The sequence below is a fragment of the Cebus imitator genome, unplaced genomic scaffold (assembly GCF_001604975.1).
Source record: "Cebus imitator isolate Cc_AM_T3 unplaced genomic scaffold, Cebus_imitator-1.0 Scaffold248, whole genome shotgun sequence".
Lineage (NCBI taxonomy): Eukaryota > Metazoa > Chordata > Mammalia > Primates > Cebidae > Cebus > Cebus imitator.
This window is the reverse complement of record NW_016107563.1, coordinates 48,693-63,700: the sequence shown is the minus strand read 5'-3', so window position 1 is coordinate 63,700 and position 15,008 is coordinate 48,693. Positions and strand designations below refer to the sequence as shown.

The following is a 15,008-nucleotide window of genomic DNA, read 5'->3' as shown; positions in this document are numbered from 1 at the left end:
GGAGAGGAGAGGAGAGGAGAGGAGAGGAGAGGAGAGGAGAGGAGAGGAGAGGAGAGGAGCTGAGCTGTAGTTAGGTCACATATGGACAGGATCCAAGTGGAGAAATCGGTGGACAGGGCACAAATGGGGGAATGACAGCCTATTCAGTGAGGATAGGAAATGCACATAAAGGACAGATGGAGATGATTTATCTGTGTGTGACTAGAAGGATGGCGATTACAAAGAAAAGAGTGAAAGGACAGGGAGGAAAGGGGAAAAGGGAATAAGTAAGAAGATGAAATAAGCAAGGAATGTCCAAGTACTGATATGAATGCTCAGAAAATCACCAGGCTATTAGGCTGAGCCAGAAGAAGAGCCACAGCCGTACCCAAGAGGGGACCATCGGAAAGACAGAAGCAGGCAATTTAAGTAGCTAGCTACTGGGGTAAAATGAAAAAAATAGAAGATGGAAAAGGTGAGAAGCAAAAGAGGGAAAACCCAAAGGAGACACTGGCCCAGAAACCTTTTTAACTTTCTGTAAGAATCTTCAAGTCCCCAAACTAGGCCAAGATTCTGACTGACATTTCTGAGCTCACCAGCTGCCGTTTCCTTGAGAGAATTCTGACAGGAAGGCATAGAAATGTGAGCCAACACTGCCAGCTCTGGAAAATAAATAAATAAGTAAATAACTGCCCACATCCTAAACACCTCAGTGGGGGCCGAAGCCTGCTGGGAAGGAAGCCCAGAGAGGAGGAGGGACCCGCCTGCAACTTTTCCCCAGGTACGTGCTGAGCTTTCCCGGCGCCGCGCTGTTTTCCCCTCTAATCGTCCTCTGGCCGTTCCTGCCTTGCCCATCTGTCTTTCTTTCTTTGTGAATTTTTGGGAAGCCCTGCGGGCGATCTGCTTCTGTCATCTGAAGCCAGCAAGGCAGCGTCTACCGAAGCAGGTGAAGCTCCAAGTTCTGCATCTCAGACAGCGGGGGAGGACAGCTGGAGTCCAGATCCGACAGGCAGAGCCAGGCAGGGGGAAATGAATAAGAGAAAGGCCCCCCACCCCCAGACTCAGTGCATGAGAATGACTTGTTGGCCAGTATTGAACAGTGGACTTGCTTCTGGGTGCTGGGGCTTGAAGCAAAGCAGAGGGGTAGGAGGGTAGGCCTAGAAGACAGAGGGATAATGAAGGGCAGCTCCAGAGGGGAGAGATTTCAAAGTAATCCCCCAAAGGGGCTGGTCAGTTACCTAAAGAAGAGCTACCAGTGTTAGGAGAGATGGATAAAAACCTGAGAGCATGTGACCTTGAACTTGTGTCTTGTCCTTTGAATGCCTTGGCAAAGTATTTTGCATATCGATTGAACTTTTTTCCCAAGCAACTCAAAGGAATTTATTTTTAATATGTAATTTATCTCAAATATTCAATTTCTGAATGGGGATGAGTTTTCAGATGACCCCATAGGTGTCCCCACTAAGATAATTTAGCTATTTCACTAAGAAATTAAGTCCCTGAGCAATGTATTTATTTGGAAAACTAGGACAAGAACCCCATGCTCCTGACTTGGTCCCTGGACCTTAAGCAACTTTAATCCTTACTCAATTTAATAGGTGCAGATAAAAAAATTTTAAAAAGCTTTTCAAGTAAGAGCTTTGGGAGCTATAATTAAAAGCTGCATCATTATTCTGTATTATTACATTGTATTATATTTATGATCTCGCTGCAAATGTGATAAAAAGTTAAGCGAGTCAGTGGACTCTGCTGGGCTATCTTCTCAAGAAAAACACACATCTCATTTTATACTCATTCTTCACCTAAACTCACAGAAGACTTACTGGTAAAATTTGGAAACCAATGAAATCACTCCTGGTGGCAAGCAACTGCTCAAGCCAAAAATACCAAGTGACTTCCAGTGGTATTTCCATCTCCTTGGAGTGCTGACTGCCTGTCTGCACCCTCATCAGGGAAAGTACCTACAACCATGCCCTTGGAAAGGGTTCACACCTTCCTAACTTCTGTGTGGTTTCTATTCCTCTCCCTCATCTGTTTGCTTTTAGGAAGCTCAGAATATAAGCGTCAATTTTTTGCCCTCAAACTGTAGAGTGTCAGAAACATTGACCTAGAGCAGTGGTTCTCAGAGTGTGGGCCCCAGACCAGCAGCATCAGCATTACCTGGGAACATGCTAGAAACGAACATTCTCAGTTCCTACCCCCAGTTCCTGAATCAGAAACTCTGGGGATGAGACTCAGCAGCCTGTGTTTCAGCAAGTTGTCCACGTGATTCTGATGCACTAAATCAATTAGAAGGTTAAGAGTTTTTAAGGCACTCTTCCTGGAATCCACAGTATTCAGATCTCCTTACATGCTAATCATCTACAGAGCCAGAGCTTGTAAAAAAGACCTTTCAGCAATAACAGCAAAAACACACAACCTCCTGGTTCCTCCATCTCTCCATCTGTAAAATAGAACTATTTCTAATATACTTGTTACAGTGCTTAGAACAGGACCTGCACACTGTAAGTGTTCTGTAAGGGTGGTGGTAGTGGTGGTAGTGGTGGTAACTTTATCCGTTTGACTCTTACTGTGCAAAAGGCCTTTGGCAGGTGGTTGAGAAATCAAACATGAAGCAGTCAGAGTGCTGGCCCTCTAGGAGAAAAGTTACATATGCATGACAGGCACACGAGGAATTAGATGCAAGACAAGGTGTGACTCATGCCCAATTACAGACATAGGAACTAACAAGAGGAAGAGAATTGAGAGAAAATTTTGGGAAGAAAGTGGTTTTTGAACTAAGCCTTAAAGAAAGTAATTTTAACTAGTGAAATGGGCAAAGGAAAAGAATATTCCTGGTGGAAACTGAGCCTAGGGAATATTGGAAAGGTAAGATATTAGTGGTCAGCTGTAGCATTTCTGTCACTAAGATGTTGACTACTCATATTGTACAGAGGGATAACCCCGTTCTGGATCTAACCATTTATCACCATGTTTGCAGAAATTCATCCTTTAATCCAAACTAAGTTATTTTCTTCAGACTATTGTGAAGTGAGTCCTTTCCAGGATTAATGATTTTATTACTATAGAATCCATATCCCTTTTTCTTGTTTGTTTTTAGATCAATGTTTTTCAAAGTCTTCTGGCCACTTGTAACAGACTAAAATGGCAGGGGTAGGGAGGATGGTGGTGTGCAAAAATGCAGGTTCCTGAGCCCTGACCCAGGTCACTTATCTCACTGCCTGTCAGATCAAGTCAGAAGAATCTGCACAGAAAGAGCCGTTCTTTCCTAAATTTGCTGAGCATAGAAGTCACCTAGGAGTAGATCCCCAGCAGATTCTGATCCCATGGCTCTGAAATGTAGTGCTCCCCTACCAGGAAGCAAGGATTTTAATAAGTGCCTCAGAGATACCAAGAATCAGGCAAGGTTTAATACAGCATATTAGAATAAATGAGTGCTTTGGGTGAGAGAGTAACATCAAGTCAAAGGTCTGCCGTTTACTTGCTGAATGATTTTAGCAAGTTTCTTAGCCACTCTGTCTCCAAATTACTTAGCCTGCTTATGGCAGTTCTACCCTGTGTAATAAAATGTCTTTCACAAGATTGTTGTAAGCATAAATCCTCTAAATAAGTGGCTTAGTATAATGTTGGCTCCCTCTACTCCCCTTGCCCTACCCTCTCCCGAAGTTCCAGCTTCAATTCTCGTGGATGAGAAGCAGGGCAAGGACAACTGTGATGGTGAAATGCCACTGATACCTCTTCTGGGGACGGTGGCAGAATGCCAGCAGGAAGAGAAGGTGGGCTCTTGGAGCTGGCACTGTTCTTGGCTGTCCCTGGGAAGTTAAATGGGACTCATGCCTATGATCAAATCAACATTCAGAACTGGCCTGTTCTCTAAAAATAGCAAGGCATTCTGGCTGAGCCCCAAGAAAAATAAGGTCTTTCCCCAACATACTACCCCATGCTTGCCTTAAAAGGAGGGACCTCTACTTTATTTCCGATCTCCTCAGCCAGATGACGGTAAGCCCCAAATAATTTGGTTTTTACTTGGTGAGCAGCAGAATCACTTCTGTTTCATGGACAGCCACCAAGAACACCAGGAATAGATACCAGTGCTTAATGTCATAAGACGTCAGACTTTGAAGTGGGTGCATCAGTGCAGGCCATGCCTTCTGCAGACACTAATAGGGTTCTAATTCTCATAAAATCATGCAATTCTCATTACATTTTAGCCAACTAGTATCAGTTGTTTAAAACTTCCAATCTTCACCAGGGGCAGAGAAGGAATAAGGAGAGCTAAGATGCCTGTATTAGAAATTCAGAGAGGCAGCTACAGGTATTGTTCTGCATAGAATCCGGGTTTTCTACCCTCACCAGCAAAGGATAGACAAACTAAGGTCAGATCTGACATCAGAGGGAAAACACCATGTGGCCAGTAAGGGGACATTCTGAGCATCTCATCACATATATCCTTTCACAAAAACTCCTAAAAATAAGACTGGCATCCTGGACATTCAAAACTTATAAAGATTCTTGTCAGAAATGATACTGATGAATACCTTTCCTTAACAAATCCTTTTAACACATATGAAAATCTTTTTAAATATCTTTAAAAGCACACCAAAATTGTGAAAGGAATGTTTCTGATAATATTTATGCTTTCTCAAGTATCTTTGAATAATCCCTTACATAAAAAACAATTGTCATGTTAATGAACCCCTTTAAAGTAAATCAAATATAAGGATTTCTATGTAGTAAGTAGATTCCATTGATGGATTAATACTAATTAATATGTCGATTGCGTATTAATAACACATATTAAGTTTATTACGCTGATTGTATATTAGTAATAGATAGTTAATAATAGTAATAGAGGCTATTTGTTAGACTTCAAATACTATGCTCACGGCACATTACATAAATTTAATTCCTCCCATTGAGGAAGCACTACTGGCCGCACTTTACAGATGAGGAAACTGAGACTGAAAGAGGTTAAGTAGCTCACTCAAGTCACAGATGTCCAAGACATGCTATTTCTCCCTGAACCCCTCCATGGCCAATAACCTTGAAGATTGCAACACTTGTTTGTCTATAACTCAGTCTTCCCTCAGTCTCAACCTGTCCTTAATTTTACCCAAATCCAACAGGCTTTCTAAGGACTCTTAATGAGAAATGAGCATCCTCCTGTCTTTTTAATATGTTGAGTCATTTATGTTCAAACACTGCCCTGCTCAGCAAAATAAACTGAAAAAGAACCATTATTGCTGTTTCTGCTTTTGAGGCAACTTTTTAACTGTTACTTAAGTCTGGAATGCTTTTAAATGGTGCTTGCTTCTCAGGACAAGAGAAAGGACATGTTAGTAATTTAAGTTGTCTGATTATGAGGCAGGGCTGGGGTGTGGAATAAATCTTGTTTTCAATAACATGTTGAATGACATTTTACATTACCATTGGCCCATTCTCCTAAGAAACTCAAGATATTCACATGTGTTATCTCATTAATCTTCAACCCATTCTTTGGTGGGCAGCTGGGGACACAACTGCTATTTATAGAGAAGTGGCATGGCATTTGGTATAGGAGAACAGAAAGCTGGTGATTTGGTCACTATCACCCAGCACACAAGTGGCCAAGTGACACACCACATCTCCCAATTCTTTCCATTAATAGTGCCTACTAAAGTCAAAAGATTTGGGTAGATGGGAAACCAAATAAATAACCTGGAAAAATCCCACATCCAATTGCCATATAGATGCCCTTTTCTATATGCAAAGCACAGAGAAATGTGTCTTTATGTTTCCCATCCTAGATTTCTTTTCCTGCTATTTTGTCTTGTCTGAAATATGTTGGTTTTGTCATAGTTTGTCTTTCAAGTCTACCTTTCTCTTCATTTTCCAACCTGTTTCATGACTTTTCTTCCTTGTATCTTAAGCTAGATGTCCAGGAAAATGGGAGAAAGGTTTAGACAAGGCTTTCATCACAGATATTCCCATTTCAAACTTTCTCTTGACTTTCAAAAATCTCTGTGCATTCTCAATTTATAAGAATTTAGTTGCCTGGACTCATGAATTGTCAAGCAATTGGTTATTAACATTTGTTTTTCTCCTGCAGATTTTGCAGTAAACTTTTACGTAATCTTTTCGCCCTACAAGGTTAGACTTGGCAAAGCCAAAACAATTCACACCCAAATGTTGGGGACAGTCTGACGGGATAGTTTGTACTCTCTTGACTATCTCAGCTATTTTCCCTGAAAATCTTTTTCTTTTGTATTCTTACATGAGTTTATGAAGTTCATCACTGGCTCATGGATAGCAAGTCTCTTAGAACATAAAACTCAATGGTTCCTCTCATCGGTGCAAACCCTCACTCCTCACAACTCACATGCCAAACACTTATGGAGGATCTCCATCTGACAGGTATAACTAGATAAAATGGACATTTACTCAGCTTTTAAGTTCCCTGGTTCTGTGAAAAAAAATGAGAAATTTTAATTTCTCAGAGGCACAGCCACATCTCTTTCCTCTTTTGACCAAGCTGCCTCCCTGCTATCAGCCCCTGATAAAACAGTGTTTTTGGTTGTCCACTGTTCCCAAAGTTAGAGGAGGAAGGGTAGCACCAAACTCTCACTTCTATGAAGCTCATACCTGACAAAGGGAGAAAACAGTGTTTTCAGAGCAGAAGCTTATATAGAGACTGGATGGGATTAAATGAGCCATTGGATGATTCCCAACATCAGCCTGAAAGATGTTGCCAGGCATGCCAGAGACATTTTCCTATTTTCCTAAGAAACAGTATGGTTTCTAAGGCACCTCCATCAGCAACACCCCAAACACAAAGTCACAAAAGGATAAAGGTATACCAAGTCAAAAACCCATAGAATTTTCTTTCCTTCCTTCTCAACATTTTTTTTCTAAGCCTCTCTCCATGGGTTAATTCAAAACTGTGTCTCCAATCTGATTAGTTTTTTTAAAAGAATTACCATTTAAAAATATGTTAATTAATTCATTTCTACAATCCTCATTTTCCTCCTCTGTAAAATCAGATAAAATTGCTACATTTCATAGAGTAGGTAGGATTCAAGGAGCTCACATAGGCAAAGCACTGAAATGATCCTTTTATAGAAAGCATACTTATAAAAAGTTACCTCTTATTTTTATTACTGGGATTAGATGTTTTTAACCACCACAGCCAGTGCTGTGAGACTCAGACCTTTTTGGGGGGCCAACTCTTCCCTTTGGCATCGTTTTCCCCATTTTCTGGCAGAGAATCAGATACCATGAATTTCAAAACTTCATCTCCCTCCAGCCAGGGTGGCCATCCAGACCCCGAGTGGCTCAACAGCTGCCAATGTCCCTCACCCTTCTGTGGCTCAGGCCTCACAGATTGTGGGGCAGGTGATGGGCTAGGGAGAGCAGAATCCTGACAAAAGGATCCTTCCCACAAAGAACAATTTGTACTTGGAATGCTGCATGGGCAGCTGCCACCATCAACAAGCACCCAAGACAGACAGACGTACAGTAGGAAGTACAGGAGGGCCGGGTGTGTGCTTCTAAGCATAAGTAGCTCTCTGCATGAATGCAGAAAATTTTTAATTTTCCCTTCACTGGATCCCAAACATTAAAAAAGAATCACAGCAAAATGTACAAAATAGCAGCAGTGAATTAATTAGTAATAACAAAGGATTGGATAGACTGTGGCTACATGAGAATAAGCCAGGGATACTTGATGCCATTTACCTGTGAACAAACAGCAGGGGAAGATTTGGTCCCAAGCAGCACTACCATTGCTTGCAACAGATTTATTTCAGGATGGTTTGGGGGGGTGGGGGAGGGCCAGGAATTTAGGATGAGTTGAGATCCCAGTGACCCTTCCCGCTAAGCGTTTCCTGCCTCGGCAAGGAGGAAAGATGCTACAAGTGGCCCACATCTGAGATGCAGGCTGCCCCTGGATGACACTGCTTCCCGAGGCCACATGCTTCTTTATATCCCCATATGGATTACTTTGCTATGGAATGTAAGGAAGTGTGTGGTTTCGGCAAGTGCCTCCTCGCTAATTCCAGGGTACCACCCGGAGCATGGGCTTGGTGACCTTCTTCCTCATCAGGGCTTTGTGTCAGCAAATGGAAGCAAGAGCCTTTGAATCCTATCTGGGCTCCTCCTGAACACCCCTTTCTCCCCTTCTTGAGATGTTCTCGCTCAGCCCAAGGTTTCAGACACACTGACTGCTGTCCCACAGTCCCCCGCTGTGACCAGCCTCCCAGATCTGGCTACTCAGGCCAGCCTAGTGGGGGGAAGGCTTTTCCCCCAAAGGATTTTCACAGAATCAGCCCTCACCCTCCTAGCTCCTCCCTCTGGTCATGTAGCTCCTGAAATGAGAGGTTTCCACAACCAGACTGAATCAACATTTCTTTCAAGCCATGTGTTTCACAGGCATTTCTCAGGGCTTTTGTTGTACAGAGGCAGGTGCTGTGAGTGAAGTTCAGGAAACCATAGAAAACAACTCATCCTGGGTTACAGTCCCCTGACTCTGCTCTGCTGTCCTTTCCACTTTGCAGCATCACCCTGTCCCAAACGGACTCTGCAAGGCTATCTGAGGAAAAGCCTTGAGATGCTAAAGTAGTGATTCACTCAGCTAACGGGCTAGTTCCTTTCTCTGCTCTTCCCTAAACCTCTGTGTTCCCAGCTCTGACTCCAAAGGGCTTGAACCCACGCCAAGAAAGTGCTGAACCTACAGAGGGAAGCCCTGAGCAGGAGGGGAGGCTGCAGTCACCCAAGACTCATGCCATCACCCCACAAAGACTTTCAGAACAAGGGAGGAAGATAAAGGGGCCTCCTTCCCTCACTTAAACCCCAGTTCCAGGATGGCTCCTGCATCCCACAGCTCTACCTCCTTGTTTTTAGGGTGAGCGCGTGTGAGAGATTACGTCTGGTACCACACTAAGTTTACACCATGAGTTCTTAAGCAAAACCACAAAAGGAAACCTGAGAGGATTTGACCGAAGCGTGCAGAGATGCACAAGACAGGGCTGTCAAATGAAACTGAGCAGCAGCAGAACAAGGACACAGGAGAGGAGGAGAGGGAAGGAAGAAGGGAAGATGCACCATGTTTGCGTAGAGATGGCAGAGGAGCGCAGAGCAGCTGGCGATGAGAGGCCCCCTGCCCTCAGAGGTGACAGCACCCAGAACACTGGGCCAAGGCTCCCTCTGCACCAACTGGGCTCAGCAACAACCATGACACAAGCCTCCCACCTCTTCCAGAAAGCAGAGAATTGTCTAATGGTCTTTAAGGGCATAAAATCTATACTTTGAGAGGGGTGGTGGAAGGGACTTGGAAGGACATGGTAAATTACCAGAGATGGGTCTGCTATAAAACTAAGCACCGAGACTTCTCACTTTAGATGAGTGGTCCTTCAATTGGAGACAATGTCATTACCCAGGGGCATTTGGCAATGTCTAGAGACAGTCTCAATTGTCACAACTCAGGGGTTCCTGGCATCTAGGAGGTGGGAACTAGGGACGCTGCTGAACATCCTGCAATGCAGAGAACAAACCCCACCCACCAAAACAAAGCAAAGAAATATCCAGCCCAAAATGTCAATACGTTAAGGTCGAGAAACCTGGCCTTTTTGATAGTGGTGCTTTGAATAAATGAAGTCTCTGACATTGACATATCATGGCACATTATATTTTCCAATGAAAATTACTGTCCTTTATTCTAAAAACTTTGGTCTTCATGTCTGTAAAACAGGCAGATCGCTCAAGGTTGTGCTTCTTTCTGTTGACACTTTCCCTTTCCTAAATCATACCTGTTCTAATGATACTCTTCCTTTTCCTACCCTGGAGATTGATTTCATGTCCTCTGCTCAGAAACTGGGGGTATGTTGTATTGGTGGCTGTGCTGCTGGGGGTGAAGCAGGACATGAGTTAAGTAGAGAAGAGAGAGATGGAGGGAGCAAGTGTGCAGAATTGAAGAAACTGCACAAAAAGAGGCTTGTTATTCTGGCTGGTGAGCTGGACACACATGCTTTTCAGTCCTGATTTCAGACCATGGGGCTGCTCTCTGCCCCTACAACTGCCTGCTCCCTTGCTCCCCAGGAAAAGCTGGAGAAGGAGAAGAGGTTAGCCAGAGGAAGAGCTGGCAGGCAGCAGCTTCACGACAGCTATGTCACTGGCAGGAAGAGGGAGAAGGTAAGATGCCAAGACTATAGGGCCAGGAGGACACACACCAAGGAGGAGAGGACTCAAGCCAAGACAGAAGCTTCAACGTAACCCTGCACAGACCATTCTAGAACCAAGTCACGTTCTGTGGTGCCCTGCCTTCTCACCACCACCATCACTGTGGGCTTTTACCTTGTTGCCATTTCTGCAGTGCCTTATTGAGTGCTTCGATGTCTGGGATATATTGATTATTCCATATAGAGCTCCCAAGCTGGAGTCCATCTTGCAGAAGTCAGCTTGACTGGTTAAACTCGTTCTGTGTTTCCTGACCAGCAGTTTCAACTACTTTAATGATGAAATGCAAACACCTGCAGCTGAGGAAGGGAAACATGTGAAGGACAAGGCTGGAGTTGAGAGTGAAACTCTTGGCCTCCAAAGTCGTCAGGATTGTCTCTAGAACTTTCCCACACCCCTGACACTGTCCATTGTACCCCCTGGGGACTCAGTGCACCTTTCCTTCATTGTCATTAAGCCTTGAAACAAGCGGGCAGAGTAGATACAATGTTCTCCTGCTGTACAGATGTAGAAACTCAGGTTACAAGATGTTCTGTAACTTCCTGAAAGCCAAAGAGCCAGAGAAGCACTGGTGGGGTTTGAACCCAGATAAGTGTGACTCCAAGGCCACATGCATTCCACTTAATTTTACTTGTCTTCATCAGGAAGAGAAAATGAAAGGGCCACAACACCTAGCCCCCAAGGGAGAAGGACAATTTTCTAGCATCATTCAAACTAGCCTTTCTGCCTACCTCTTTTCCCACCTGCTCCCATACATTGTGAAGAAGGGCAGGCCACCTTTCTGGGAGTGTCTTCTTCTTAGTCAGCTCTCTCCCCCTGCTCACACCTCCCTAGAAAAGAGAGAAACCAGTGAGTACTCCTGTTAGTTCAGTGATTCTCAAACTTTGGCTGCGTCGGAATCACCCGAAGGGCAGGTTACAGCATTAACTTCTGAGCTCTACTTCCAGATGTTTGGGGCTGGTGAGTGTTGCCATTCTTTTACAAGACCAACCTACAAATCCAGAACTGTCCTATAAAATCTGTAAGATCAAAGATTTCCCCACCTCCTTTGACAAACAGTTTAGTCAATGCTACCCTCTTGTTAAACCAAACAACCTCAATGTCTGTGGCTGGGAGAATAAATAAATTATAGGATATTCACATAGTAGAAACCGTAAAGCAATGAAAATTAATAAGCTGCTGCTACCACATCAATATGGATGAATCTTGCAAATATCATTTTAAATGAAAAAAGCAAGTCACAGAGCAATACCTATGATACGATGCCATTATACACTAAAATATGCATATATATTGTTTGGAAATATACGCACAAATGGTAAAATCTATGAAGAAAAATATTAAAATTATAAGAAAAAATAAATTCAGTGTGATAGTCACCTCTGGTGGGAAACATAAAGAAACAAATTGGAAAAAGCATTCAATACAAAGAAAGCAACAGTATAAAACAGCATAAAAAAAAATAGTTCTTTTTAAAAGGTAGATTGTTGGGCCAGGCATGGTGGCTCAAAGCTGAAATCACAGCACTTTGAAAGGCTGAGGTGGGCGGATCACCTGAGGTCAGGAATTTGAGACCAGCCTGGCCAACAAGGAAAAATCCCATCTCTAATAAAAATACAAAAATAGCCAGGAGTAGTGGCAGGTGCCTGTAATCCCGACTACTCTGGAGGCTGAGGCAGGAGAATCACTTGAAACAGGAGACAGAGGTTGCAGTAAGCCAGATCACACCTCTGCACTCCAGCCTAGGTGACAGAGCTTGACTCTGTCTCAAAAAAAAAAAAAAGTAGATCGTTGTTCATGGGCATTGGTTTTACCATTATGTACCATCACTTACATATTATAAAGACTCTTTTATAACTATATCATATCTGAATTAAAAATAAAGTTTTAAAAATGTTAAACAAAGAATATATGCCAAAATGTTACATTTCTTTTGGAAAATGGGAAGAGGAAGAAGTATGGCATACTGTCATTTTCCATATTCTATAATTCTATGTCATATTTGTCTTTCATGATGTTCCTATTTGAAAAAATAATAAAAATTAAAGAAAAAAATAAATTGAAGCCATGCAACACAAAATACAAATTATGTAAGATTTGTATGTAGAAATCATATGAGATGTATGTACAAATCATGTGCAAAGACATTCTGGGCAAGGCAAGCTCCTGGCGTTTGACAGATGCTAATGCTGCTTCTTTCTGCATTACAGGCTTGGACAACTGGTGCTTGGGACACACTGAGGTACCTACACACTAGAGGCTGCAGTCACCTCTGAAGAAAGATGCCCCTTGCTCTGGCTGGTCAAACGGAACCAAGTCCGTCTTCCTGAGAGGTTTGGTCCCCTTCAACCAGCTACAGCAGGGCTGGCAATGCCCAGTCCTTGGAAAAACAGAAGAGATTCACCTGTGGCTGAAATTACCTACTAAAACTTTCCTTGATAAAACAATTTTGTTTTTTTCACCACACTCTCACGCCCCCAGGAAGGAAGAAAAGAGGAATCCTGGAGTCAAAACTGAGCAACATTTTAATGCTCGACACATGGTGTTCTATGTCTTTGCACTCACAACTGCAGCCACTCACATACCTTTGACACACACAGTCAGGAAAGAGTTGGAGGATGGAGTTTGTGCCAACCCTAAGCCAGCCAGGGGATGAGCCTGAGACACAGAAGACAGGGCTCCTGCTTACCAGGGGCTAACAGTCTAAGGAAATAAATTAGACATGTAAATATGGCACGATCCAACTGAATGGCAAGTCAGAGCATGGCTGTTCCAAGGCATAATTCTTCTTACATATCCCACCAAATACACCTAGCACATTATGTATCATCAAGTCTCTATTGATCTATTCAGCCCAAGATACCTACTCACTAAGCACTGTGCATTTCTCAGTTCTCTGATCTGTAGAATGGGGATAATAGTACCTGTCACACCAGACACAGTGGCTCATGCCTAAAATCCCAGCATCTGGGGAGGCTGAGACAGGGGATCACTTCAGGCCAGGAGTTCCAAATCAGCCTGGTCAACAAAGCAAGATGCTGTTTCTACCCAAAAAAAAAAAAAAAAATGTTTTCCAGTTAGCTGGGTATGATGGTACACAACTATAGTCCTAGCTACTTGGGAGGCTGAGGCAGCAAGATCACTTGAGCCCAGGAGATGGAGGCTGCAGTGAGCTAAGTTCTCATAATTGCAACCTTTTACTAAGGTAGAATTCTGACCTGTCCTTCCAATTTGCCTTTTAAGATTTGTACCTTTTATGGTGTGTGTCTGGAACCTAGATAGTAATAAGTAAATATTTGGGTTTTAAATTCTATAGAGATGTGTGTTCGCATGCTGTATTCTGACACAAATGGGATAGCATAAGTGCCTAGAGCCCCCCGCAGTGACCTCTGAGGAGAACACAGAGCTTACTTGCACACATCTGTGCATTCAGGCAGACCTGGGTTTGAATGCTGCCCCTCTCATTTATTAGCTGTGATACATCCTCTCTGCAGCTCAGTTAACATTGCACAAGTCTTAGTTTACTCATCTGTATAATGGGGACAATGATACCAACCTCAGTGACTGTAAGGTTTAAAGCAGTGTTTATAAAGGGCCAAATACAAGCCCTCACGACATGGCAGCTGTTGTTTTGCTGTTGCAAATGGCAACAGCACAAAGACCATGCTGTGTCCACAGGTACTTGTATGTGGAAGGAGAAGGCCAAATTTAAAAAAAAATAGGAGAGGCCGGGCGCGGTGGCTCAAGCCTGTAATCCCAGCACTTTGGGAGGCCGAGGCGGGTGGATCACGAGGTCAAGAGATCGAGACCATCCTGGTCAACATGGTGAAACCCCGTCTCTACTAAAAATACAAAAAATTAGCTGGGCATGGTGGCGCGTGCCTATAATCCCAGCTACTCAGGAGGCTGAGGCAGGAGAATTGCCTGAACCCAGAAGGCGGAGGTTGCGGTGAGCCGAGATCGCGCCATTGCACTCCAGCCTGGGTAACAAGAGCGAAACTCCGTCTCAAAAAAAAAAAAAAAAAAAAATAGGAGAACCCAAAAAATAAATAAAGGCTCATTATAGGGTATTTTTATATTCCAACTATTAATTCTACTAGCATGTAGCATACATGCATTCATCCTATTACATATGACTAATATGTAATATGCTTTACTTTTAAAAAATGCTTTACATATGAGATTGATATTACTATTCTAAATATCCTGTCTGTAAAGCCTTCCTTTGTGAGTGCTGTTGAGATCACATGTCATCCTATATAGCACAAGGAGGGTGAAGGCCATGGAGTGTGTATTCCAAAGGGCAGTACAGAATGGAGCTCAGCTGTAGGTGCTGGGTACAAACTACCTGGGCTCAAGTCCCAGCTCCCCACTCTCCAGCTGTGCCACTTGGTCAAGTTGTTTGACCTCTCTGGACCAGGGTTTCCTCATCTGTAGTGTAGGACTATTGATAATAATATCTACTTCATAGAGTTTTATGAAAATAAAATGAAAATACATGTAAAGGCCTGAAACCATTATTGGGTACATAATACATCCTTAAGAGTCTTTATTTTTGACAACTTACCTGAAATGTTCTTGAAATTAAATTGGTGTTCAATAAAAACTTGTTTACTAAAAGATCAGCTTCTTTGTTTATTTTAAGCACAAACTAAGGGGTCATGTAATCTGGAGTTCGACTGTATCTGCTTATCTCTTTCCATGCAGCATACTGGTTCAAAGCAGTAGTAAGGTGTGGGGGAAGGGTGGCGACAAGCTTCTTTCTGCTTCCCAGGTCGGGGTGAGATGGAACTTCCCTGAGAACTAGGCGTACACCTCTG

General features: G+C 43.1%; 1 long non-coding RNA gene across 1 annotated transcript; it reads left to right on the top strand.

Annotated features, from left to right (window-relative positions):
- The first annotated feature begins 6 nt into the window (after positions 1 to 6).
- Positions 7 to 9,622, top strand: LOC108282660. The gene is made up of 2 exons (XR_001816524.2): positions 7 to 760; positions 8,511 to 9,622. It is a non-coding gene; the product is annotated as an uncharacterized LOC108282660 (long non-coding RNA).
- Positions 9,623 to 15,008: the final 5,386 nt, after the last annotated feature.